The 25,811-nt window shown below is 45.5% G+C and overlaps 1 long non-coding RNA gene across 4 annotated transcripts in view; it reads right to left on the bottom strand.

The window, feature by feature from the left end:
• The window catches only part of LOC126058048 (uncharacterized), a 71,601-nt gene extending 49,423 nt beyond the window's left edge, over window positions 1–22,178 (bottom strand). For 2 of the 4 annotated variants that reach the window (XR_007513067.1, XR_007513065.1), the window contains exons 1-4: window positions 21,939–22,176; window positions 19,156–19,303; window positions 11,961–12,135; window positions 7,763–7,881 (exon numbers count right to left, since the gene is read on the bottom strand). This is a non-coding gene — a long non-coding RNA (uncharacterized LOC126058048). Of the gene's footprint in view, window positions 1–6,056; window positions 7,516–7,762; window positions 7,882–11,960; window positions 12,136–19,155; window positions 19,304–21,938 lie in introns of those variants that run through there. The other 2 variants (XR_007513064.1, XR_007513066.1) reach the window with 2 other exon arrangements.
• Between the last annotated feature and the right edge of the window lie 3,633 nt (window positions 22,179–25,811).

Here is a 25,811-nt window from a genome sequence, read left to right as displayed (position 1 = left end):
CCAAATGCATAATCATCGCACCACCAGTGGCTTTCAAATCAGCTATAGGCTGATGATCTCCAAATTCTTAGAACCCAGAAAACTACTCTACCTCTGAGTGGTATCCACAGCTGGGAACTGTTCTCCACACTTGGATGACCTCAGACATCCAAATCTAACATGTCCAGAAAAAATCTTTTGCTCATTTTCTCAAGTTTGTTCCTCCATGGTTTTCCACATGGTAGAGAATGGCTCTGGTGACCATGCGCTCATGGTAGCCTGAATTCTAGAAGTCACCTTTGATTCTCCATTCCCCTCATCCCATACATCTGATCCACCAGCAATTCTTGGCAGCTCAAGCTCCAAATTCCACCTCAAGCCTGCCCACTGTTCCCACCTGCACTACCACCATCACTCCTCACCCTGACCACTGCAGAAGCATCCTGACCGGTCCTCTGTATTTGCTGTCTTCGAGTTCTCCTGGGCTACAGTTAATTCCTGGGACACATTCTTTCTCAAGACCATTGAACAATAGAAGGAGAAGGGCATTTAGTTGTATGCTACCTCCTCTGCTTGAGCTGCATGTCCCTCAGAAATCACTTTTCACTGTCCACTCTATAATGTCTCTATTCCAATTTCCTGTCTTTGGCCGCACTGCTTTGATAGCGTGCATGCATGCCTGCTTCAGGGGTAATGTAGACAGATGCTTTGAGGAATTTTTCTTAGTACAATCATGGTTGTGTGCCATCAAGAGATTCTGACTCATATCAACCCTGTATGACAACTTAGAACTGCCTCACAAGGTTTCCTAGGTTGCAGTCTTTATGGCACAGCCCTGGTGGCCCCGTGGTTAAGAGCTTGGCCGCTAACCAAAGGGTGGACAGTTCGAATCTACCAGTTGGTTCTTTGCAGAAAGACATGGCAGTCTGCTTCTGTAAAGACTTATAGTCTTAGAAACCTCTGCCCTATAGGGTCACTATGAGTCGGAATTGATTCAACAGCAACTGGTTTGGATTTTGTTTGGTTAGAATCTTTACGGGAGCCCATCTCCAGATCTTTTCAACCCTTGAGCTGGTGGGTTCCAACGGCCCACCTTTCAGTTAGCCAAGCACTTAACCGTTGCACCTCCAATACTTAACTCTGCACGCGAGAGGGCCCTCTCCTGAAGTCTCCTGTCTCCTCACCCCGCACACCTAGGCGCTGTCCTTGCTTCTAGACCCCACCCTCCCCTCTGGAGGCCCAACCCCCCCACGCCGGCCCCCTACCCGGGACGCTGGGTGGGCCAGCAGCCATGTTCCACGCCCTCCGGCCAGTTACTCCCGGAAGCGCTGGGATGGGTGGTGAGGGGCCCGGGCCGGATGGCGCGCCTTAGAGAGGATGCTGTTCATGCTGCTTTCCCTGCCGTGTTCTCTGAAAGGTATGAAACTCCGACACCTGGCTGGAGGGACCTGCTCCCAGACTGAACAAGCCCGGCCCCTCGAAGGTGTGGAGGGAAGGCGCCAGGAGGGCGGGTCCCAGTCCCAGCACCCCGTGGCCTCCAGAGGTTGGAGCGTCCTGACGTTGGGTTAGCAGCTTGCGTTGCCCCCTCCAGCGTACCCCATCCCGAGTGATCCCCAGGGGCGGACGCTGCCTGGGGGCCGGCGGACGCAGCCACTCTAGGGGCTGCGAGAGGGAGCCTCTGGCCCGGGAGACGCAGCTGGTCTGCGAAATTTGCAACCCAATGGATTTGCGGCGGGGGGGGGGGGGGGGGGTCCAGCCGCGGGATCCAGCTGCGGAGTGCCCTCGGGCCTGGGGGCTTGAAGGGCTTGGGGAGAAAGGCCGTGTCCAGGGCTGCGCCCAGGTCCCTACTCTGCCCAGGGCGGGTTTGCGGGCCAAGCTGGGGGATGGGGGCCTGCCCACCCCGCCCCCCACCTGCTCCCTGTGCCAGGGGGGAAACCAAGGCCCAGAGTTCGCCCGGGGCAGTGAGATTCCAGACTGAGGGCGGGGCACTTGCCCCCATTCCTCCTCCCACCCCCACCAGACTCCGTAGGGTGCCACGGACAGGGGAGAGAGGGATCCCCCGCCCAAGGCCCTGCTGCCCCTTACTGTTTTGGGCGCTGTGCCTGGGAGGCTGAGGCACCCCGCGCCCGCGCCCGCGCCCGCGCCCGCGCCCGCGCCCGCGCCCGCGCCCGCGCCCGCGCCCGCGCCCGCGCCCGCGCCCGCGCCCGCGCCCGCGCCCGCGCCCGCGCCCGCGCCCGCGCCCGCGCCCGCGCCCGCGCCCGCGCCCGCGCCCGCGCCCGCGCCCGCGCCCGCGCCCGCGCCCGCGCCCGCGCCCGCGCCCGCGCCCGCGCCCAGCCGGTCTACTCTCGGGGCTGGGGCATCGGCGCGGCCCCACCGGGAAAGGAAGGGGTCCTGGGAATCTGTGGAGCAGCGCGGGGATCCTACTCCTTGTGGATGCAGCGATTCAGTGTCTGTTAACAGTGTGGATGCTGGGTCCCGCTCCCCCTCTGCGTGGCGGAGGTGGGGGTAGCAGGAAGGGGTCCTGAGCAACCATGTTGTTTGTTAACTTAAACGTTTGTGCGGCGCTGTGTAGCGGTCGCTGTGGACGCGGTCTCTGGTGCTGAGGGGATTTGAGGGTTCCTCACACTGGCGGGATTTGGAGCCTCTACCCTGGTGGCAGTAGGTTTAGTGGGTTACCCTGGTGGCGTAGTGGTTACGTGCTAAGGCTGCTAGCCAAAAGGTTGGCCGTTTGAATCCACCAGGCGCTCCTTGGAAACTGTGGGGCAGTTCTACTCTGTCCTATAGGGTCGCTATGAGTCAGAATTGACTCGATGGCAACGGGTGTGTTTTGTTTTTTTTTTTTAGGTTGGAGATTAGGTGTCTCTCAGGCTGACATTTGAAAGTCTGGAGCTGACGGTTTATGAGGGTTTCTAAGGGTTTTAAGCGCTCCGGCCATGGGCACCAACCCGATCTTCCAGCACCTGCGGACGGACCGCCCCCCCCCCCCCCCCCCGGGGGATTGGCTGCTCTGGGACCCGGAGCCCAGAGGGCGGTGAGAAGCTGACAAACATGAGTGATGTCCTGCAGGCTCCAGTTGGCGGGGCAGCCCTGCTCACATGGTCTCAATACCGGCAATCGGGCAGTCGGCTTCGTGCCTGGGGGTAGTTTCCGAATGTTCCCTTGTGTCCCCCGACCCGTGCGGGGCGACAACTCTCCCCTGGGCGGCAACCTAGTAGAGGCCTGCAGGGCATCAGGGTATGGAGGGGCAGAGCTTGGGCGGGGAGGGCGCGGCCCTGCAGGTTCCTGTACGTGACCACGGCAGGGGGGTGCGGGTCGTGAAGGCTGGGCCTGGTCGAGGACCCACTAGGTCGCACAGAAGGAGTGTGTTAGGATAATCATAGCATTAATGGGAGTATTGAGAGAGCGCCCTGGGGCGTTGGGTCCCTCGGGAAGAAAAGCTTCTGCTGCCGCCACTGGAGCGGTACCCAGGTCGTCCCGGCTTAGGTCCAGGAGGTTCCCATGCTCGGAGGGCCTGGTGGGCAGAACAGAACCGGCGGTGCGCGCGCCCTCTCGCGGCCTTGCACCGAATCGCTGAAGTTCAGTGTCAGGCGATTCTAAGCCATGGTTTTGGAACTGAATAGTGAAGCAGAGCAAATGATGCAGTGCCTTGATGGGACCGGTGGAGACACCAAGAAGCAAAGCACAGCTCAAACTTCAAAATTCCACTGAGTGTTAGTAGGATTTGGAGGAAGAAAATAGACGGAGAGTCGAGAGGCCCAGAGATGCAGAAGGGTTAGAGGATTAGGGTTAGGGGTTAGGGTTTGGTGTTAGGGGTCCAGGTTTGGGGGTTAGAGGTTTGGGAGTTAGGTTTAGGGGTATAGGTTTTAGGTGGTTGGGGGTTGGGGTTAGGGCTGGGGTTACTAGGCTCGGGCACAAGTGGTTTAGGGTTAGGGTTAGAGTGAGGCTGAGGTTGATTCCCCAGTCTTGTGTACTGTCTTTCCTTCGCCAGAGTTACCACCGATCTGTTGTTTGGTTGGAAACCCTGGTGGCGTAGTGGTTAAGAGCCACCGGTGCTAACCAAAGGTCTGCAGTTCGAATCCACCAAGCACTCCTTGGAAACTCTATGGGGCAGTTCTAATCTGTCCTGTAGGGTCGCTATGAGCTGGAATTGACTCGACAGCAGTGGGTTTGGTTTTTTTGGTTATTGTTTAGTTGCCTTTTCTCTACCCGCTCTTCGTCTCCCTGGTGAACATCAAGGATTGTTTCTGTGCGTAAATGTTTTCATGAGTTTTTATGATAGTGGTCTCTTACTGTATATGTCGTTTTGTGATTGACTTAGTGTGATGCGCCCCAGATTCATCCATGGTGTGAGATGTTTCGGAGATTCATCATTGGTCTTTATTGTCATGTAGTGTTCCACTGTGTGTATGTACCGTAGTTTGTTTACCCATTCCTCTGTGGACGAGCACTTAGGTTGTTTCCATCTTTTTGCAACTGTGAATAATGTTGCAGTGAACACGGGTGTGCATGTGTCTATTCCTGTGACTGCTCATGGAAACCCTGGTGGCTAGTGGTTAAGTGCTATGGCTGCTAACAAAAAGGGTTAGGGTTCGGGGTTAGGGATGTTAGGGTTAGGGTTGTTAAGAGTTAGGGTCGTTAGGGTTTGGGGTTAGAGTTTAGGGTTAGGGTTTTTTGGTTGGGGTTAGGTGTTAGGGTTAGGTTTAGGGTTTGAGGTTAGAGGTTGGAGTTACAGGTTAGGTGTTAGGGGTTGCAGTTTGGGGGTTAGGGTTTTGGGGTTTAGTCGTTAGGGTTTGGGTTAGGTTTTAGGGGTTAGGGTTTAGGTTTAGGGTTGGGGTTGGTGTTGGGTCTGTTTGGGATATGTGGTTTGGGGTTAGAGGGTGGGTGTTAGAGGGTTGGGGTCTAGAGGGTTGGGGGTTAGAGATTGAGGGAGTTAGAGGGTGAGGGGTTAGAGGGTGAGGGGGTTAGAGGTTGAGAAGATTATAGAGTGAGAGAGTGAGAAGGTGAGGGGGTGAAGGTTAGGGTTTAGGGTTAGAGGGTTTAGGCTTAGGGTTCAGAAGCTTGGGGTTAGGGGGTTAGGGTTTTGGGGTTCAGAGGTTTGGGTTGGTGTTGTGGTTAGGGTTAGAGAGTTAGGGTTAGAGGGTTAGGGTTAGAGGATTAGGGTTAGGGGTTAGGGCTAGGGCTTAAGGTTTAGGGGTTTGGGATGGGTTTGGGGTAAGGTTTTAGGGTTTAGGATTAGAGGGTTAGGCTTAGGGCTTAGAGTTTAGGGTTTTAGGATTTAGAGTTTAGGGCTTAGGGCTTAGAGCATAGGGTTTAGGGCTTAAGGTTTAAGGCTTAGAGTGAGCGTTAAGGCTGGGGGCTGGGGTTAGGGTTTAGGGTATTAGGGTTAGAGGGTTAGACGGTTTAGTGTTTAAGTTTAGGGTTTAGGGGTTAGGGGTTGGGGTTAAGGGTGTTAGTGTTTAGGGTTTTGGCGTTTAGGGTGTTAGGGTTAAATGTGTTAGGGCTAAGGGTGTTAGGGTTTTAAGTGTTATGGTTTAGGGTTTAGAGTTAAGTGATAGGGTTAGGCTTAGGCTCATTCTTAGGTTTAGGGCTAGGGATTTGAGGTTTAGGGTTTGGGGTTAGGTTTGGAGGTTGGGGTTAGGATTAGGGCTAGGGTTAGAGGGTTAGGGTTAGAGGTTAGAGTTAGAGGGTTAGGGTTTCGGATTAGGGTTTCATGTTAGCGTTAGAGGGTTAGGGTTCGAGGGTTAGGGTTAGGGTCATTAGGGTTAGGGTGGTTAGGGGTTAGGGTTAGGTGTTAGGGTTTAGGGTTTACGGTTAGGTTTGGGGTTTGGGATTTGAGGTTTGGGTTTAGGGTTTGAGGCTTAGAGTATAGGGTTTAGTGTGTAGGGTTTTGATGTGTAGTGTTTTGGGGTGTAGGTGTTTAGGTTGTAGAGTTTAGGGAATAGGGGTTAGGGTTTGGGTTAGGGTTAGAGTTTAGGGCCTTGGGGGTTAGGACCTAAGGGCTTAGGGTCTTAGGGGCTTTGGGGCTCAGGGCTTAGGGGCTAGAGTTAGAGGGCTAAGGCCAGAGGGCCCGAAGGCCAGATGGCCAGGGTTATGGTTTGATTCCTGGCTGGCAATTCTTTTCCTTCAATATTTTGTGTAAGTCATCCCTTTGCCTTCTTGCCTGCATGATTTCTGCTGAGTAGTCCAAGTTTTTTATTATTTACTCTCCTTTGTTGGTGACTTCCTTTATCCCTAGCCTCTCTTAAAATTCTCTTTATATTTGATTTTGGCAAGTTTGATTATTATGTGTCTCGGTCACTTTCTTTTGAGATCTACCTTATGTGGAATTCGATGAGCATCTTTCATGATATCATGGAAGTTTTCTGCCAACAAATCTTCAACAGTTCCCTGTGTATTTTCTGTTAGCCCTCCCTGTTCTGGTACTGAAATCACTCATACTTATTTCTCTTGATAAAGTCCCACATGATTCTTTGGATTTCTTCATTTAAAATTCTTTTATCTGCTTTCTCTTCAAATATATTAGTCCCAAGAGTTTGATCTTCAATCTCAGTAATTCTGCCTTCCAATTCCTCAATTGTGCTCTTATTACTTTCTATTGAGTTTTCTGACTCTGTAATTTTATTGTTAATCTTCTGAATCTCTGATTGCAGTCTCTCTATGGTTTCTTGCAGCTTATTAAATTTTTAACTATGTTCTTGAGTAACCTTTTTAATTTCTTCAGCTGCTTTATCTTTGTGTTCTTTGGCTTGATCTGCATTTTGCCTCATTGGAGAAATCCTTGGGCCCTTCACTGGCACGCCATGCAGCTCCACGACGTCCACTCCTGGCCCTGGCATTTGGCCGGTGCCCCACTGAACGTGTGCTCCGGAGCCATGTTTCTCCACCCATCACTATCATTCTGCCACCAGGGGATATGTGAGTGTGGGAGTCACCATTTCTCACTGGCAGCAGCATCACAAGTCACTAGACTTCCAGGTACCCGCAGACGTAGGCTGCCTTCTGCCTCAGGAAAGGTCCCGAATCCTTTATACCAGACGCTGACACCGGGCCACTGGTGGACATTCATTTTCATCCACACAGAGGTCTGGGTGAGGGTCAGCAGGCCAGGTAGGTGAAGTCAAGGCCAGGTGGGCGGGACTAAGGTTTCTTTGCCATCACCATGGAGAGAGTCTCCCCACCGGAAGAGTGGGCAGAGCTTATGATGGGCCTGGTGACAAGACTTAGCCAATGGCAGAGATCCAGTCCACCAGGCAGATGACACAGGGTCCTCCATTGTGACCTAGGACACCTAGTGGCCACAGGATTTGAGCACACCCTGGGAAAGGCTACGCAGGCACAAGGGAGCCCCTGGTGCGGACTGCTTCACGGCATTGGCAGAGCAGGCCAGGGTCCAGTTTTCCCACTTTCCTTAGGATATCAGTACGCAAGACATCCCCACTCACCATCTCTTGCCTCTCTCTCTGTATGTGTTCATTCTCTGAAATCTCTTCCTTCTCCCCCTTGTCACTTCACACCTTGGAGTGCCTGACAGAGTGCCTAGAGACGAAAGAGCAAAGGGGGAAGGCCTCTGGCTCTACTGGTTGCCCATGGGCAGAGAAGATCTGCTAGTCTATCTGGAAGGTCTAGACAGTAGTGACTGATTGCGGAGCTACACCACGGCTGGACTCTGGCCAGGCGAAGCTTGTTGACATGTGGCAGCCTCTCCGGAGACTACTAATTCCGCTGATGACATTGTATGCAAATACCCGGGTGAGTGCCATGGGCAGAAAACATTGACACATACCTGCCAGAGGTCTATCCTGGGTCTGAAGAGTCCACCCTGGTCTCCAGGGTCTCATCACGTCAGCACACACTTTGCCTGCACACATGGAATCTGCCTCTCTCCACGAATGCCTTCTCCTCCTAGGAAACACAGGATGGCACTCAGCCAAGGGAGAGAACAGGCAAAGTCAACTGAAGCCCCCATTTTCAAGATTTTGCTTCTGCTGGGCCACAGCCCCCAGTGGCACACTGCATGCACGTCACTTCTCCAAACACAAGGCCGCAATCCGGGCATCCAGGGCCCCAGCAGTCCAGAGTCTGCAGAAGGCGGCACATGGATCGCCTCTTTGCCACATACAGGAGGGAGGCCTGTGCCCTAGACTGGCTCCGCTAGAGCTCCACGACCTCAGCTATCTTCCCTGACCTTTGGCCCGTGCCCTCATGAGTGTGTGATCTCTAGTTACACTTCACCTCTGACCACTCTGAGTCGGCCACCTGCGGATACCTGAGTATGGAAATTAACATCTATCACTCGCTGCAGTGTCACAGGTCGGTCACTAGGTGTCTAGGCTCAGACTGACCTTGGCTGTCTTCTGCCCAGGCAACTAGCCTAAGCCTTCAAAGGAAATGAGGACACGTGGTCACTGGCCGACATCCTTTAACCAACACTGAGTCCCTGGTCAGCATCCTGGAGTCCTGGCAAGAAGAGCCAGGCACCTCCAGGAGCATCTGGAGGAGGAGACAGGGGCTGAAGAATCTACCACACCTACTGGTGCTGCTACACATGTGGGAGACCTGGCTGCAGAGATTGCAGGCATGGCCTCAAGGTCAAAGGAGAAAGCACCTGAAGACATGCTAGGACTCTTAGACTGAGAGAAGCAGGATGTCTGGACTGCAAAATATGCACCCTTCAGGGAAGAAGTTCATTCAAGCTTCTTAAACCCACCTCACCTGGAAAATCCATCCTCTTTTAGCCTTGTGTCCCTTCCACGCCCCTTCTAGTACAAAGAGAGATGCAGCCCTACGGCACCAGGGTGGAAGAAGCCCCAGGATAGCTGTCTGAAGACATGAGGTCCACTCAAAAGCTTCCCCCGCCAAGGAGAGAAGAGGACAAGACTCATCTGCAGATGAGGTCTCAGGGCCCTGAGAATGAGCATAATGTTTGTAAGGAAAGAGAAATAGGATTTCAGTGGGACATGGAAGTCTGACAAAGAGCCTCTGCAAAGATAGCTCTAAGGGAGGTGTGATTGTGAAGGTGGGCTGGTCACTGAGTTCTTTGTAGTACAAGGTACTAGACAGAAGCCAGACTCTGGGGGGAACCTGCCTGCCGGTGAGCAGTGGGCATAAAACCCTAAACCAATGAGAATCGAATCCCTTCCCAGCAGCTTCTGCACAGATCAGTGATGTTTGCTTGGTCTTTCTCTTTTCTGTGGTCTAACCTGATCTGTTCTGAGATCAGAGAGTTGGAATAGAAAAGCCTGACTGAGATGAAACGAGCAAAGAGAAGACAAGGCCTCCTAAATCTGGTGAAGACAGAACACAGATAACCAAAGGTGAGGATGGGAAGAAACAGATTGAGTTCCAAGTCCCATCCACAGTATCCCAGGGCCTGGGAATCCCTGGAAGTGCCAGAGGTGTGTACTCCCTGGGAGATGCGACCCCAAGTGTCAGAGGAAGCCCTATGGAGCAAGGAAGGGAGGGCAGGGCCTCTAGGATGGGCACTTCCATACAGGCTGCCCATGTGAATTTCTCAGAGTGACCGTGACAGATCCTGAGAGGGACAGTTTGAGGCAAAGGAAAGTAAGTTTTCTGAAGAGGGGTGAATTCCACAGTCTCCTGATAATGAAACAGAAATCCCGTCCTGCTCAGAGGTACTGAGTAGGAGGGATTGTGAATTCCCATCCTGCACAGAGGTTGGCTGGGAAGTTCGACTGTCTAAAGACAATGTGGCCAAAGTCTTCTTTATCTTTCAAAGATATATCTTTAACTTCCTGCAAATTCAATCCTGAAATAAAGCCTAGAATATACAAGTGTGGGTTTTTCAGGAGAGCAACAAGGGGAGAAGGTGATAGTGGCATATCAGAGAAGGAGAACAATAGTCTAAGGGTCCCTGTGTTACTTAATGAATCACACAGGGTGTCAAGCATTCTTCCTTACCTGTAGACATGCAAATTCAGTAGATGTTTTAGCAATAACTGAATTAATCCTCACAGAATTCTTTTTGGCCATTTCGAGGCATAGAGACCAGAAGAAGTCATTAGTTACAAGAGCAAGCAATAATTCGCTGGTCTGAATTTTGTTCAATTTCTGTGTTTGCCCTTCATAGATGGATAAAAGTCTCTGAATCTGGCATTGAAGACAGTGTTTTCTCTGTTGTTATGGATTGAATACTGTCCCCCAAAATGTGTGTCAACCTGGCCAGGCCATGATTCCCAGTATTGTGTGGTTGTCCTGCATTTTGTGATCTGATATGATTACTTATGTGTTGTAAATTCTAACCTCTGTGATGTTAATGAGGGGGGATTAGAGGCAGTTAGGTTAATGAGGGAGGACACAATCTACAGGATAAGGGTGAGTCTTGAGTCAGTCTCTTTTGAGATACAAAGAGAAAAGTGAGCAGAAATGAGAGGGACCTCATACCACCAAGGAAGAAGTGCATGGAGTGGAGCATGTCCTTTTGACCCAGCGTCCAGGTGCTGAGAATTTCCTAGGCCAGGGGAAGATGGATGACAAGGACTTTCCCCCAGAGCCACAAAGAGAGAAAGCTTTCTCCTAGAGCTGGTGCCCTGACTTCAAACTTCTTGCTTCTTAAACTGTGAGAGAATAAGTTTCTGTTTGTTAAAGGCATCCACTTGTGGAATCTCTGCTATAGCCACACTAGATAACGAAAAAACACATATATAAAATAGTCAAAAAAAAAAAAGTTTCAAATACACACACATACACGTATGATGTTATTAAACTTTAAAAGGTTTTACATTCTTATAACACATTTAACAACAGAGATTTGTATACAGAAGTTATAATAAGAGCCATCCCCACATAAGTATATTGTACCTGCTCCCCCAAAGTGTCCAGTGTCCAAAGATACATATGTACCCTTTTACACACTTCTTTTTGCCGGGACACATGTAAGTACATTCATTTGTTTGTTTTTATGGAAATTAGGTCACACTCTTTTTTTTTTTTTCTACCCATGTTTTTCTCTGAATCACTCTTCACTTGACAATTTTTCATGGTTCCTCTAAATCAGCAGACATGGAAGAAGCACTCTTTTTGGTTCTTCCTATTTTTAACTCCCACCACTCTTCTGTCAGTTTGTTGTACTGTGGTGGCATGCATGTTGCTGTGATGTTAGAAGCTATGCCACCGGTATTTCAAATACCACCAGGTTCACCCATGGTAGACTGGTTTGAGTGGAGCTCTGGATTTAGACAGACTAGGAAAAAGGACCTAGTGACCTATTTCTAAAAACAACTGGCCAGTGAAATCTTACAAATAGTACTGGAACACTGTCTGATTGAATGACAGAGGATAACCCCTTAGGTTGGAAGGCACTCGAAATACGAGTGGGGAAGAGCTACCTTCTCAAAGTAGATCCCACTTTAATGACGTTTCCTGATGGGGCACAACTCATAATGAGAAGAAACTGATGCAAATATCCTTTAATAATCAGAACGTGGAATGAAGGAAGTATGAATCTAGGGAAATTGGAAGTCATCAAAAATGAAATGGAATGCATAAAGGTCAGTAATCCAAGGCATTAGTGAGCTGAAATAGCTTGGTTTTGGACATTTTAAACTAGACAATGATATGTTCTACTATGCCAGGATTGAGATACTGAAGAGAACGGCATCATATTCATCGATAAAAAGAACATTTCAAGATCTTTTCTGAAGTAGAACACTACGAACAATAGGATAATATTCACAGGCCTACCAGGAAGACCAGTTAATAAGACTATTATTCAAATTTACACACAAATTATGAATGTGAAAGATGAAGAAGTTGAAGGTTTTTACCAAGTTCCGCAGTTTGAAACTGATCAAACGTGATGCATTCATCAATCAAGATGTACTGATAATTACGTAATTAGAATGCGAAGTTGAAAACAAAGCAGACAAATCAGCAGTTGGAAAATAACGTATTGATGATAGAAATGACAATGAAGCTTACATGATAGAATTTGGCAAGACCAATGACTTATTCATTGCACATACCTTTCGTCAGGAACATAAATGGTGACTATACTCGTGAACCATTCCAGGCAGAATAGATAGGAATCAAATTTGTGGAAGGTGATGATGGAGAAGGTCAATACCATGAGTCAGAATCAGGCCAGGGGCTGACTTCAGAACAGATGATCAGTTGCTCATATTCACGTTCAAGTAGAAGCTGAAGAAAATTAAAACAAGTCCATGAGTCAAAGTATGCCCTTGAGTATATCAAACCTGAATTTAGAGACCATCTCAAGAATAGATTTGATGCACTGCACACTAATGATCGAAGACCAGATTAGTTGTGGGATGATAGCAAGGACATCATATATGAAAAAAACAAAAAGTCATTAGAAAGACAGGAAAGAAAGCAAAGACCAAAGAGGATGTCACAAGAGACTCTGAATCTTGCTCTTGAATGTACAGTAGCTAAAGAGAATGGAAGGAAAAATAAAGTAAAAGAGCTCAACAGAATACCTGAAAGGGAAGCTGGAGAAGACAAAGTATGATAATAATAATGTGAACAGATCTGGAGTTAGAAAACCAAAAGGGAAGAAAACACCTGGCATTTGTCAAGCTGAAAGAACTGAAGGAAATATTCAAGCCTCTAGGTGCAATACTGAAGGAAGGATTCTATGGGCAAAATATCGAACAACACAGGAAACATCAAAAGAAGACGGAAGGAATACACAGACTCAATACACCAAAAAGAATTGGTCGACGTTCAACCATTTCAGGAGGTAGCATTGGATCAAGAGCTGATGGTACTGAAGGAAGAACTCCAAGCTGCACTGAAGGCACTGGCAAAAAACACGGCTCCAGGAACTGATGGAGTACCAAATGAGATGTTTCAACACAGGGACGCAGTGCTGGAGGCGCTCACTTGACTATTCCAATATATTTGGAAGACAGCTACCTGACCAAATGACTGAAAGAGATCTATATGTGTACCCATTTCAAAGAGAGGTGGTCCAACGCAATGCGGAAATTACCGAGCAATGTCATTAACATCCCACGCAAGAAAAATTTTGCTGAATATAATTTAAAAACAGTTGCAGCAGTACACAGACAGGCAACTACCAAAAATTCAAGCTGGATTCAGAGGAAGATATGGAATGTGGGATATCATTTCTGATGTCTGATGGATCTTGGCTGAAAGTAGAGAATATCAGTAAGATGTTTACCTATTTTTGTTTCCTATACAAGCACACTCAACTGTGTGGCTCATGACAAATTATGGATAGCTTAGCAAAGAATGGGAATTCCAGAACACTTAACTGTATTCATGCGGAATATCTACGTAGACCAAGAGGCAGTCATTTGAGTAGGGCAAGGGGATACCGTGTGGTTTAAAATCAGAAAGTTATGTGTCATGGTGGTATCCTTTCACCATACTTACTCAATCTGTATGCTGAGCAAACATTCTGAGAAGCTGGTCTCGAAGAACAAGAACATGGCATTAGTTTTGGAGAAAGATTCACTAACAACCTATGATATGCAGCTGATACGACCTTGCTTGCTGAAAGTAAAGAGGACTTGAAGCAGTTACTGATGAAGAGCAACCACTACAGCCTTCAGTATGGATTACACCTCAACATAAAGAAAACAAAAATTCTCACAACTGGACCAGTAAGCAACACCATGATAAACAGAGAAAATACTGAAGTCATCAAGCATTTCATTTAACTTGAATCCATAATCAATGCCCACAGAAGCAGCAGTCAAGAATTCAAACAATGTATTGCATTGGGCAAATCTGTTGCAAAAGACCTCCTTGAAGTGTTGAGAAAGAAAGATGTCACTTTGAGGACTAAGGTGTGCCTGAGCAAAGCCATGATATTTTCTATCACCTCACATGCTTGAGCAAGTTAGACAATGAATACGGAAAACCGAAGAACTGATTCATTTAAAATATGGTGTTGGCAAAGAATACTGAATATACCATGGACTGCCAGAAGAATAAACAAAACCATCTTGGAAGAAGTACACCAAGAATGCACCTTAGAAGCAAGGATGGCGAGACTTCGTCTCACATGCCTTGGACATATTTTCAGGAGGGACCTGTCCCAGGAGAGGCTCATCATGCTTGGAAAAGCTGAGGGTCAGAAAAAAAGAGGAAGGCGCTCAACAACATGAACTGACACAATGGCTGCAAGAATGGGCTCAAACATAGCAATGATTGTGCGGATGGTTCAGGATCAGGTGGTGTTTCATTCTGTTTTACACAGGATCGATGGCATCTAACAGCCACAACTAACATATGTATGCATATATATATGTATGTGTGTATGTGTGTGTGTGTATATATATATACCCATTGCCATCGAGTCGGTTCCAACTCATAGTGACCCTACAGGACAAAGGAGAACTGCCCCACAGAGTTCCCAAGGAGCGCCTGGTGGATTCGAACTGCTAACCTTTTGGTTAGCAGCTATAGCTATTAACCATTATGCGACTAGGTTTTCCATACATATATATATATATATTCTCTTCACTAGTTTTGCATCTCTAGAGATCCCAGGCTAAGACATTTGGTACCTACTGTGGTTCTAGAGGAACCAAATCTTAAGGATGAGTTTTCTGAATTGATTCTCAAGTCTGGCTAGTGTTAAAGGCACTGATGACTGTCTCCAGTAGTAAACAGGCTATTGCTAATCCATGGTGGGAGGTGACAATAGAAATACGCAAAATACTACTACCACTGGATCAAATATTTGTGAGAGACAAGGCTCTGCCTGATTACATATTTGATACTTTTCTATAATTTTGTCAGAATAAGAATAATAAGGAAGCTGCTTGGTTAGTCCTGCTTTTGCTAGTCAGACTGGTGAATGAAAGAAATGGGCTCAAAGCTGAAGCACCACATACAAGATCTGAAAGCTGCCACTTGTGCCCAGAAAGAAAACCATATTTCTTATAGTAACAAGGCTAATGCTGCCAAAAATAAACTCAGATTCTTATCATAAGAGTGACTGAATTAAAGCGCCAGTTGAATATCCAGCCTCAAATGGTGTCTGAAGTTAGAGTGAGGGCACTGATTGGGAAGAAATGGGATCCTGAAACTCGGGATGAGGACATATGGGCAGACAGTCAGGAAGCGGGGGACAATGAACCTCCAATTTCTGTTGAATCGCTCTTCCTAACAGAACCAGACCTCTTACTCCCACCTGAAGAGATTCTCTAACTTTGCCGGCTAAGGCACCCTTCCCAGTAAAACAATTATCCCTTCCACCTCCATCTAATGAGATTACCCTCAGCTGTGCCTGAAGTGTCTTGTTTGAGTTATCTCCTGGGGTGGTATCTGGGGCATTGCCTGGGGCATCACCTTAGGCAGATGTCTTATAAGACACGGCTGAACATCCCACTGCCACTGCCCATTTTTGCTTCTAGACCTATACCTAGACTTCAGTCCCAACAAGCCCCAAAAGGTGAACTATGAAGTGTGACCCAGGAGAAGGTATGCTAAACTCCAAAAGAACTGCTTGATTTTTCTAATACATACATACATACAGAAACCTGGTGAATATGTGTGGGAATGGCTATTATGGGTGTGGGATAATGGTGCAAGCAACATAAAGGTGGATTAGTCTGAGTTTATTGATATAGACCCAGGAAGCATAGATTCTTCATTCAGTGTTTCAGCTTGAGAGGTTAGAAAAGGATCTCATAGTTTATTTGGTTGGTTTACTGAAGCATGGATTAAGTGGTGGCCTACAATAAATCAAGTGGAAATGGCAGATCTGCCATTGTATACTGTAGGAGAAGGTAACCAAAGGCTCAGGGAAACTGGCAGGTTAGAATGGATTTATTAGGCTGGACCCACAGACCCACACACGGAGTGCCCAGAGGGCTCTCTTTGTACCATAGCAGTGAGGTACAAATTCGTGCAGCAAGCCCCAGCATTATTGAAGTCTTCTGTGGTTGCTATTTTATGTAAGTAAGAGTCCACAGTGAGAACTGCCCTAACTGAATTAAGACACCTAACTACAATGCAGTTGACTGGACTCCGCGGTGGTAGCAGCCAAGTGGTGGCACTCAATCAACAAAGACAAGGTGGGTGTGGTTACCATAACAGACAGTAGAGTCAAAGCAGTAATCAGAATAGTCTGCTCACATGGATTTATGGCAATGGCTACTTAGTCATAGTGGCCCTGGGAGTGAAAGAGCTGGGAAATGTACATCTCCTGGTACCTAGTGTCTTAGATATCTAGTGCTCCTGTAACAGAAATACCACAAACGGATGACTTAAACAAAGAAAATTATTCCCTCACAGTCCAGGAGGCTCTATAAGTCCAAATTCAGGGTGCCAATTCCAGGGGAAGACTTTTTCTCTCTGTCACTCCTAGGGGAAGGTCTTTGTTACCAATCTTCCCCTGGACAAGAAGGTTCTCAGCACAGGGATCCTAGGTCCAAAGGATGCACTGCTCCTGACACTTCTTTCTTGGTGGTACTGAGGTCCCCCTGTCTCTCTGCTCTTTTCTCTTTTATATCTCAAAAGAGACTGACTTAAAACACAACTTAATCTTGTAGATTGAGCCCTGCCTCCTTAACATAACTGCATCAAATCTTCGCTCATTAACATCATAGAGGTAGGATTTACAATACATTGGAAAATCACACCAGCTGACAAAATGGTGGATAATCGCACAATACTGGGAAGCATGGCCTAGTCAAGCTGATATATACATTTTGGGAAGACAGAGTTTAATCCGTAACACCTAGTATGCAGCTATCGACCTGTTAATGCCTTTTTCTCCATACCTGTTTGGAAGTATCACCAGAAACAGTGTGCCTTCTCTCTGACCTAAGTATATAAGGACCAAATAATATAGAGGAATCTCTGTTACATTTTCTCCATCTTACCGTTATTTGGCCTCATAGGCAGACCCAGTCACTTAATTGCACGGCAGAATGAAGAGATTAAAGCCCCAACATTCTTGCCAGTGGACCAGGAAGGTAGCTGCTCAGACATCAGAGAGCCTCAGAGAGACAGAGACCAGGTGGCTCAAGAGAGGGATACCATAAAGTTGTTTTTCATACCCCCCTCCACTCCCATAGTTGCATATGCTTTGCTCTGACCCCAAGAAGTAGATCAATCCTTTGAGAACTGCATTATGGGTTAGAACACCAACAAGGTCCCAGACTGAGTGACACTCCCATAGCTTACATCCAAATATCATCGCAAAGTCTTCAAAATCTGAACTGACATCTGAGCCACAGCATCCAGAAGTTGGGAAAGAACCTGCAGCCTGAACATAACTGGGTCAAGTGATTGCTAAAACAAACAACATCAACATTTTCTGTAAGATTGAAGTAAGACATAGTCTTGGAATCATAGACAAAAACTTTAAAAAGCTACTTTAACCACGCTCAAAGAAGTAACAGGCACACCTTAGAAAAATAGAAAAATACATAGAAACCATTCACAAATGAAAATTTCAGACAGGAAAAATAGAGATAAAAAATTCACTTGATCAGCGGAATGCTGTTGACAGACAAAAGGATCAATGAGATGAAAATAGTTCAATTGAAAATATCCAATCTGAAAACAGAGGACAAATATTGAAAAAAAAATTAATAGAGCCTCAAAAAAATCCAAAAATATCTAACATTTATTTACTGGAATTCCATAAGGTGTAGAGAAAATATGTGGTGTAGAAAAAAGTATCTGAAGAAATACTGGCTCAACACTTTCCAAATTTGTTGAAAGACATAAACTTACAGATTCAAGAAGCTATGCAAACTCCAACAAGTTAAACTCACATAATTTTACGCCCAAATGCCTCACTGTCAATTGTGGAATAACAAGGACCAAGAAAATATCTTCAAAGAAGCTAGAGAGAAAACAACTCATTTCACACAGGAGAAACAATTGGAATGACTCTGTATTCATCATCAGAAGCCATGGAGGCCAAAAGGCTGTGGAAACAACATTTTTTCAACACTGAAAGAAAAGAAACATTAACCCAGTGTTCTATAGGCTGTTATTTCCTTCATAAGTAAAGGAAAAATATTGACATTCTCAGGTGAAGGACGCTTAAGAGAATTCATCGCCACCAGACTTGTTCTAAATGAAACACTAAGGAAGTTCTTCAGGTGGTAGACTTGGAATTTCAGGAATTATGGAAAGCAACAAAGTCGAAAGTACCTTCTGAAGTTTGCCGTTCAGCCAAAGATTAGACAGGTCTATAAAACAAACAATAACACACGTGAAGAAAGTGTTTCTTAGTTCAATCGTGTGTATGAGACCAAAAGTGCAAAACTTGCCCAAAAGCACAGAAAAGAGGGCAGGATGGAACAGGAATCATGGCGGATGGAAACGGGGAACTGGAGCATAGAAGAGAATATTGACACATCATGAATATTGCCACCAATGTCACAAAACAATTGTGTATAAATGGCTGAACAAGAAAGTAATTTGCTCTGTAAAGTTTCAAATAAAGCACAATAAAAAATTTTTAAAAAGTGGTAGGTATCTGGGTAAACATATTATGCCAACCCTGATGTCACTGCACAACATGGTGCAGGACTCCCCTCTTTGGAAAGACTTTCTAGCCTATTGCAAACACTTTGGAATACACTCTTGGTGGCAAATTAGTATTAGAGAATGGGATTATTTTGAAAATATGAGATGTCTGTACTCATGTCTGGTGAATAAACTGGATAATAAAATTTTCAGAGCGAAATGAGATGTTCTAACAGAAAAATAGGCCTGAATTCCCACGTGGGCCATGAGCCTAATCTGAAGGCCTTTCCCAGAGAGGCATTTCAGGCACTTCTAGAGCAGCAGGAGCACTGGGGAATGCATGTATCAACCTCCCCCAGGGCCTTCTCTGAGGGGTAAGTACCTGCTTTAGTACTCAGCTTGGTTCATAAATAGTCATTCTGCATAAGGTCTTCAGGTTCAAGTCTGTAATCCAGCTGGGATTCTGTGTGTGCTGCATCTCTGCATCAAAAGAACATGCTTCTAGAAGCAGAATGCCAGGAGAGAGGCGGTTGGGCAGTTGGGGGTGGGGGGTGCTGCGCAGACAGGTGTGCCCAAGGGAGGCACAATATAGTCATTCTGCAGGAGGTCTAGTCATTCTGCATAAGAATTAGAATGCTTCTCAATGCACAATAGTTTACATGCAGGACATAAACAAAGTGACTGAAGGACAAAGTCAAATAGTAAACCAAGCCACTCCCTGTCAATCCTTACCTGAGAGGGTCTTTATGAAGACTTCCGGGGATGGAGAAGGACACAGTAAACGCTGATTTATTTTACCTCTTCCTTCCTCAAGAAACAGGAACTGGTGTTAAGATGTCAGGTGTCAAGCCCCAAACTCCTCTTCTGGTCTGTATTTAAGCTGTATAATAAAACTGGGATCAGGCAATCAGCCGTGAGCAGACAGACCCAGAGTATTCCCAGTGCCCCACATCTCTGAGCTCCAGTGAGATCCTGTTCTTAGTCACTAGATTAGCAGAGGAGCTGAAAGACTGAAATTCCGTGTTTTAAGGCAACTTGGGCTTCAAACAGTCACTTACTGCTAAAGTGGTATTTCTCTGTGTTAATTTATGATCCTTAACTCAAATCCGGAGTTTGGAGCTCATTTTGATAACTCCTCATTAGTCTGCATAGACTAGAGTCTGCTCACAGTCAGTGATGACAATGGAGGAAACAAAGTCCCTAGCCCAGAGGAGGGACTGCTCCCCATATTTGGGAAAATGCCCCTGGGAAGCATCGGCGAGGTGCACTTTGGCCTCTGTGGCTTTGCCTTCTGCTCCTGGAATTGCACCCTGGGGGCCTCCATATGCAGACCCAGAGTCCGTGGGTGACCACAACTCCCCCGTTCTGGGTCATCGTCCAGACACACGTTGCGATATGCTTCCTGCCCTCCTTTCCAGCATAAGCGCTGCGATCACAAGTGGCAGAACCAGTTCTCAGGTCCAGACCCTAGACCTTGCCCTCCTTGGCCTTAGGCTTCCGCTAGTCCTGGTGGAACCTGCAAGCCTGGCGGATGCGAGGTTAGCACCCGGCTGGGTGGGCTTGGGCCTGTCTCAAAAGGCTCATGGCGCACGCAGGTTCCTCCTCCTTGGAGCCTGTGGGCTTGTGGTGGGCAGCCCGGCATCTCGTGCCTCCCTCGGGCGCCCTCTCTGAGCAGCAGCTCCCCTCCTCCTCCCCCGCCAACCACCCAACAGTCGCACTGCCTGCTTTCTGCTCCTAGAAGCGTGTTCTTTTGATGCACACATGCAGCACACACAGAAGCTCAGTTGGATTACAGACTTGAACCTGAAACGCACAACTTTAAAACTACTAGACTGGCGGGGGGCGGGGGTATTGGCAGTGAAAAAAGGAAAAAAAAAATAAGAAAGAGAACAATTACAAAAAAAGTATTAGAAGACTGTATCCTCACATTATGGACTCAAGAAGGTTGCGGATAAACAACTGCGTAGATAGCATACTGTTGTCTCTTTGCAAATAAGTCTTAAATGAGGGAATTTGGTACCGGGAAGAGTTGCAGAGCCTGACTTTGGGGAAATCTGGGATTGATGAATTGCCTTGCATGAGGCTACAAGCCCTGATAATCAATATTTGAAGATGAGATTCGAGCAACCTAGAACATGCATCAGAATTTTTTCTTAGTAAATTAGCACCAGAAGATGCCTTTAACCACTAAATAAAATGGGTCAGTAGTTCAAGATCTCCCTACAAAGAAAACGGCAGACCTAGATCGTTTCCAGTCAGGTTCCAGCAAACATGCGAGAAACAGTCATTTTAATCTTGTACATAGTCAACAGAGATTAGAAAACCATAAGATACTCCCCTAACTTGATCCTTAAGGCTAGTTTAAAAATGATAACAAATTAGAGAAGGAAGGTAGAAGAAGAGTTAGAGGACAAGCACACTCAGTAACTGAGATGCAAAACCCTACATAAGATGCCAGCAAAGGAAATCCAGCAAAGGATAAACCACGTAACATGCCATGATCAAGGCGGTTTATTGTAGGCATACAAATTTGAGTGAACGTTAAAGATTTAGTAATTTCATTCACCACATGCATAGGTGAAAGAAGAGAAGACATATGCTCACCTCAAGAGATGGGGGCAAAGCAGGTTGATAAAATCCAATCACACCAAGAGATAAGGACTAGGAGCAAATATGGAACAGAAAAGGAGTTCCCGAACGTGGAAAACTACAACTAGCATGATAGTTCATGGTGACGTGTGGGACATTCTCTTTAAAATTAATAAACAATAAAATAAGGGTGCTTCTATCATTACTTTTATTAAACATTGAACACTGGAAGTATAAGCTAGTACAAAAAGAGAAAAAGTATAAATGCTATTCATAAATTATAGGACTGTCTCCATTGAAAACTGTAGAAAATACTGGAATTAATAATCATAAATAAAAAATAAATTGAAATTTCAATGCATCAGCATCAAGCTGACTCTGTCATAGCTCTTAGGTGAAAGCAAAGGACACTGATAGGGAAAGAGCAGGTTCAGGTGGTCTAGACCAAGGAGGGAAGAAAATTATTCTGCACTGGGCTGAACTTATAAGAACGGGTATGTGTGTTAGTTACCTAGTCCCTCCATAACAAAAAATAACACAACTGGATGGCTTTAAAGAACAGAAATTTATTTTCTCACAGTTTAGCAGGCAGTAGTTCGAATTCAGGGCATGGCTGTAGTGGGAGGTCCTTCCTTGTCTACCTCAGCTTCTAGTAGACACCAGCAATCATTTGTGTTCCTGGCCTTGTGGATGCATCTGTCTTCTTTGTCTGTCTTCCTCTTCCCCTGTTTGTGCCTGTGTGTATTCTGCTCCTTTTATAACTAAGAAGAGTTAGGCTTAGGACCCACCCTACATTGGTATGACCTCATTCACATAATTAAAGGAGGCCCCCTATTTCCAAACAAGGTCAGATTTACAGCTACACGGGTTAGGATTTCCACATACATTTTGGAGGGACACAATTCAATCCCTAACAGTCGACTTACCAGATATTCTGGATTGAGAGTACTCGCATGAACAGCTGAGAGTGGTTCCAATTCTTTGCTACATTCGTTGGCTGAAACTTGTCTCAATGGTCACCCAAAGGAATGCTGGAGCAATTTATTGTGTAGGACCTAGACAACCATTCCTAATCACGTTCATTGTGTGGAAAAACACACACTCCCATCACTGAAGCCTTGAGGAATTCATCGATAAGAACAGAATGGTGGTTGGAACCAAGCATTGTTTCATAGCCTAGATAACATGGTGTAGCTGTTAGATATTCACATGGAGATGTCAGGTAATAAAACTTCACCCCACATGGGGATGTCAAGAATAATACCAACAGCTAATGTTCATTGAGTACCTACACTGGTGCCAGGCACTCCCGTGCTTTTTTTTTTCATGTTTGCTTTCATGATGGCCATATGAGGAATGTATCATTATAATACATAAAGAGGTCAATACCGAGAGTTAAGCTGACATTTGAATATATGAGTCTGGACCCAGGAGGAGTTTGAATGGATGGAGGTATAAACCTCACGTCCTTAGCTACAAATAGACAGCAGTAAACTCCCTGAGGCATCCTAGAGGGAGGGTGTCAGTAGAGAGAGGAGCAGGCACCAAGCCCAAGGGTACTCTGGTATCTAGAAGCCTGCCAGGTGAACAGCAGCCAACAAGCCTCTCTGAAGTCCAGTGTGGTTCCTGGAGGGTTGTCTGTCCTTGCTCTCAGCTGCATTTCCCCAGTGCTCCTCCCACCTGCACTGGGTTGTCCCCTTCATGAGGACAGGGACAGTGTGTACCTTTCACCACTGTATCTGCATAACATGGACTATTTCTGGCCCATGGAATATACTGACTGAATGAAAAATAAACAAACAATAAGTACGTAAAATCCTTCGTAGTTGATACCTTGGAATACATTAAGGGGCTTCATGAGTAAGAGGGAGAAAAATTGATCAGGGCTGCTTCTGAGACCATCTCTTAGGCGTAAAGAGTGTTAAACAATAATTAAACAAACAGATTTAATGGTAGAGATGTATGTTAAAAAGATGTTTAAGTATAGGTTGAAGTTACTAGAAACATGCACATTTATTATTGCAACTATGGTCAAATCGTTAAAAAAACATATACTACATGCACACAGAATATTATGAATTTAATGCCCTCATTAAAAAAAAATTTTATGAGCAAAGACTAATGTTGAATGAAAATATCAGGATATAATATCCGTGTTAATATACATAAATGTGTGTGCTAATACACACATAAAACCAGTTACCATTGAGTCAGTTCTGATTCATGATGACACCAGTGTGCCAGAGTAGAACAGTACTCCATAGGGGTTTCAGTGGCTGAGTTTTCGGAAGTAGACTGCCAGACCTCTCTTTCATAGCAATTCTGGGTGGACCTGAACTCCAACTTTCTGTCAGCAGCTCAAGATATTAACCATTTTGCACCAACCAGAGACTCTAATACACGTACATGCCAATATAAGTAAGATAACAGACATATCGGAACGTTAATAATTTATTCTATGCATTACGTATGTTTTCTTGTTATTTATTGCATACTTTCCCATTGCTTCCAAGTTTTTGAGGAATAGAATGTACTTCTGGAAAAATTCATGAGAGATTTTTAAGTAATGAAATAATTAACAGAAACAGAATGAGTAAATCTGTGGCAAAGCAGCCCATGAACCCAAGATTATAGTAACACTGGTATGAAAAGGAGAATTGTGGAGTCCTGTAGCTCAGTGGTCCCATGCATCCATCAGGAAAGAGGGAAGAGCAAATAAACAAGGAGAAAATACAGTGAGCCAGAGGAGTGGGAGCCCTCTGTTGTGGGCACTGTTTTCTCATGAAACTTTAGATGGACACAGTGGGTGGGATTATCCACTTCCATCATACAAACATTTTTATTACCCTTGATTTTAACGGAACTATGTTATAAAAACAAATGATAAAATAAAGTATAATAAAAGAATAAATCTCATCAGTGGACTACTATCATTTTCCCCGGCCACTGATTTTTTTTACCGAGGAGGGCAGGAGACACATATGGGAAAGAAGATGGAGCAGTGTGAAGACTCATGCTAAGTGAGGAGGGGAGTGTTTCTGAGACAGGCCTTAGCTGCTACCACCTAGGGTGCACTACCAGCTGTGCACGACCAACTGGAAGAAATGGCACATTATTTCTGAGACCTACTCTAGCTCATAACAAATTATGCATAACATGGGGAAGAATGAGAATTGCAGGACACTTAACTGTTCTCATGAGAAACCTATACATAGAACAAGAGGCAGTCATCTAAACGGAGCAAGGAAAATAGCATGGTTTAAAGTCAAGAAAGGTGTACATCAGCGTTGTATCCTTTCACCATATGTATTCAATCTGTATGCTGAGCAAATAATCCGAGAAGCTGGACTGTATGAGAAGAATAAGGCATCAGGATTGGAGGAAGACTCATTAATAACCTCAGATATGCAGATGATACAATCTTGCTTGCTGAGAGTGAAGAGGCCTTAAAGCATTTACTGATGAAGATCAAAGACTACAGACCAACAGCCTAACAACTGGACCAATAAGCAACATCATGATAAACAGAGAAAATGTTGACGTCATTAAGGGCCTCATTTTACTTTGATCCGCAATAAACACCCACGGAAGCAGCAGTCAAGAAATCAAACGACACACTGCACTGGACAAATCTGCTGCAAGAGACCTCTTTAAAGTGTTCAAAAGCACAGATGTCACCTTGAAAACTAATGTGCGCCTGACTCAAGCCATGGTGTTTTCAGTCGCCTCATACACGCATGAAAGGTGGGCAATGAATAAGGAAGACTAAAGAAAAACTGAAGGCATTGAATTAAGGGGTTGGCAAAGAATATTGAATATACCACGGACTGCCAAAAGAATGAACAAATCTGTCTTGAAAGAAGTACAGCCAGAATATTCCTGAGAAGCAAGAATGGCAAGGCTTCATCTCACATGTTTTGGACATGTTGTCAGGAGAGATCAGTCCCTGGAGAAGCAGGTCATACTTGGTAACAAGTGGCCACAACAATTGGCTCAAACATAACAACGACCCTGAAGGTGACAATAGGTAGTTTAACATACAATTTGACCCATATGAATTAAAATTTAAACAATTATTTCATGCCTTTTTGTAGCAGCTTTAGAATATACAATTAAAATAAATGTAAATAATTATTAGAAAAAATCTCTGAACATAAAATTTAATTTTTTTAAGTCACTGCTCCATACCCCAAATCTAAATGGCTTGATATAAAGCACTGGTCTTTGTGATTCACAAAAAGCAGGTACCAATTCCTGAACAAGAACTGAAGTGACAGGAGAAACTCCTCATGCTGTTATAGCCCTGAGTATGGGCCCTAATCCAATAATCTGTCCTCATTAATTCCTTTTCATTTCATCTCTGTGAAAGAGGGGAGGGAGAAGGTGAGAGAGGGTTACATGTGCCTATTCTGTTCTTTAGCATCTAGTTCACTGCCAGGAACAAGTATTCAAAGAGTCTAAAAAACATTAAAGTACAAATAAGGAGGAAAGCCTCCTAGTATATATATGTATTAGGTGGCACAAAGAGTTAAGTGCTCAGCTACTAACTGAAAGGTTGGCAGTTTAAATCCACTCAGAGTTGCCTTGGAAGAAAGGCCTGGCAATCCAGCTCCAAATGGTCACAGCTATTGAAAAACGTATGGAGGGCAGTCCTACTCTGAAAACTCATGGGGTCGTCATGAGTGAAAATCTACTCAATGGCAACTGGATTGGTAATCTATATATGGCATAAATGTTCAGAAAATTAGTTTCTGAACATATACACGGCATATAGAATACACTGTACATTTAGTATCATG

The sequence above is a fragment of the Elephas maximus genome, chromosome 14 (genome assembly GCF_024166365.1).
Source record: "Elephas maximus indicus isolate mEleMax1 chromosome 14, mEleMax1 primary haplotype, whole genome shotgun sequence".
In the NCBI taxonomy this organism is placed as follows: domain Eukaryota; kingdom Metazoa; phylum Chordata; class Mammalia; order Proboscidea; family Elephantidae; genus Elephas; species Elephas maximus.
The sequence above is the reverse complement of the archived record's forward strand: the minus strand, read 5'-3'. Positions and strand labels throughout refer to the sequence as shown.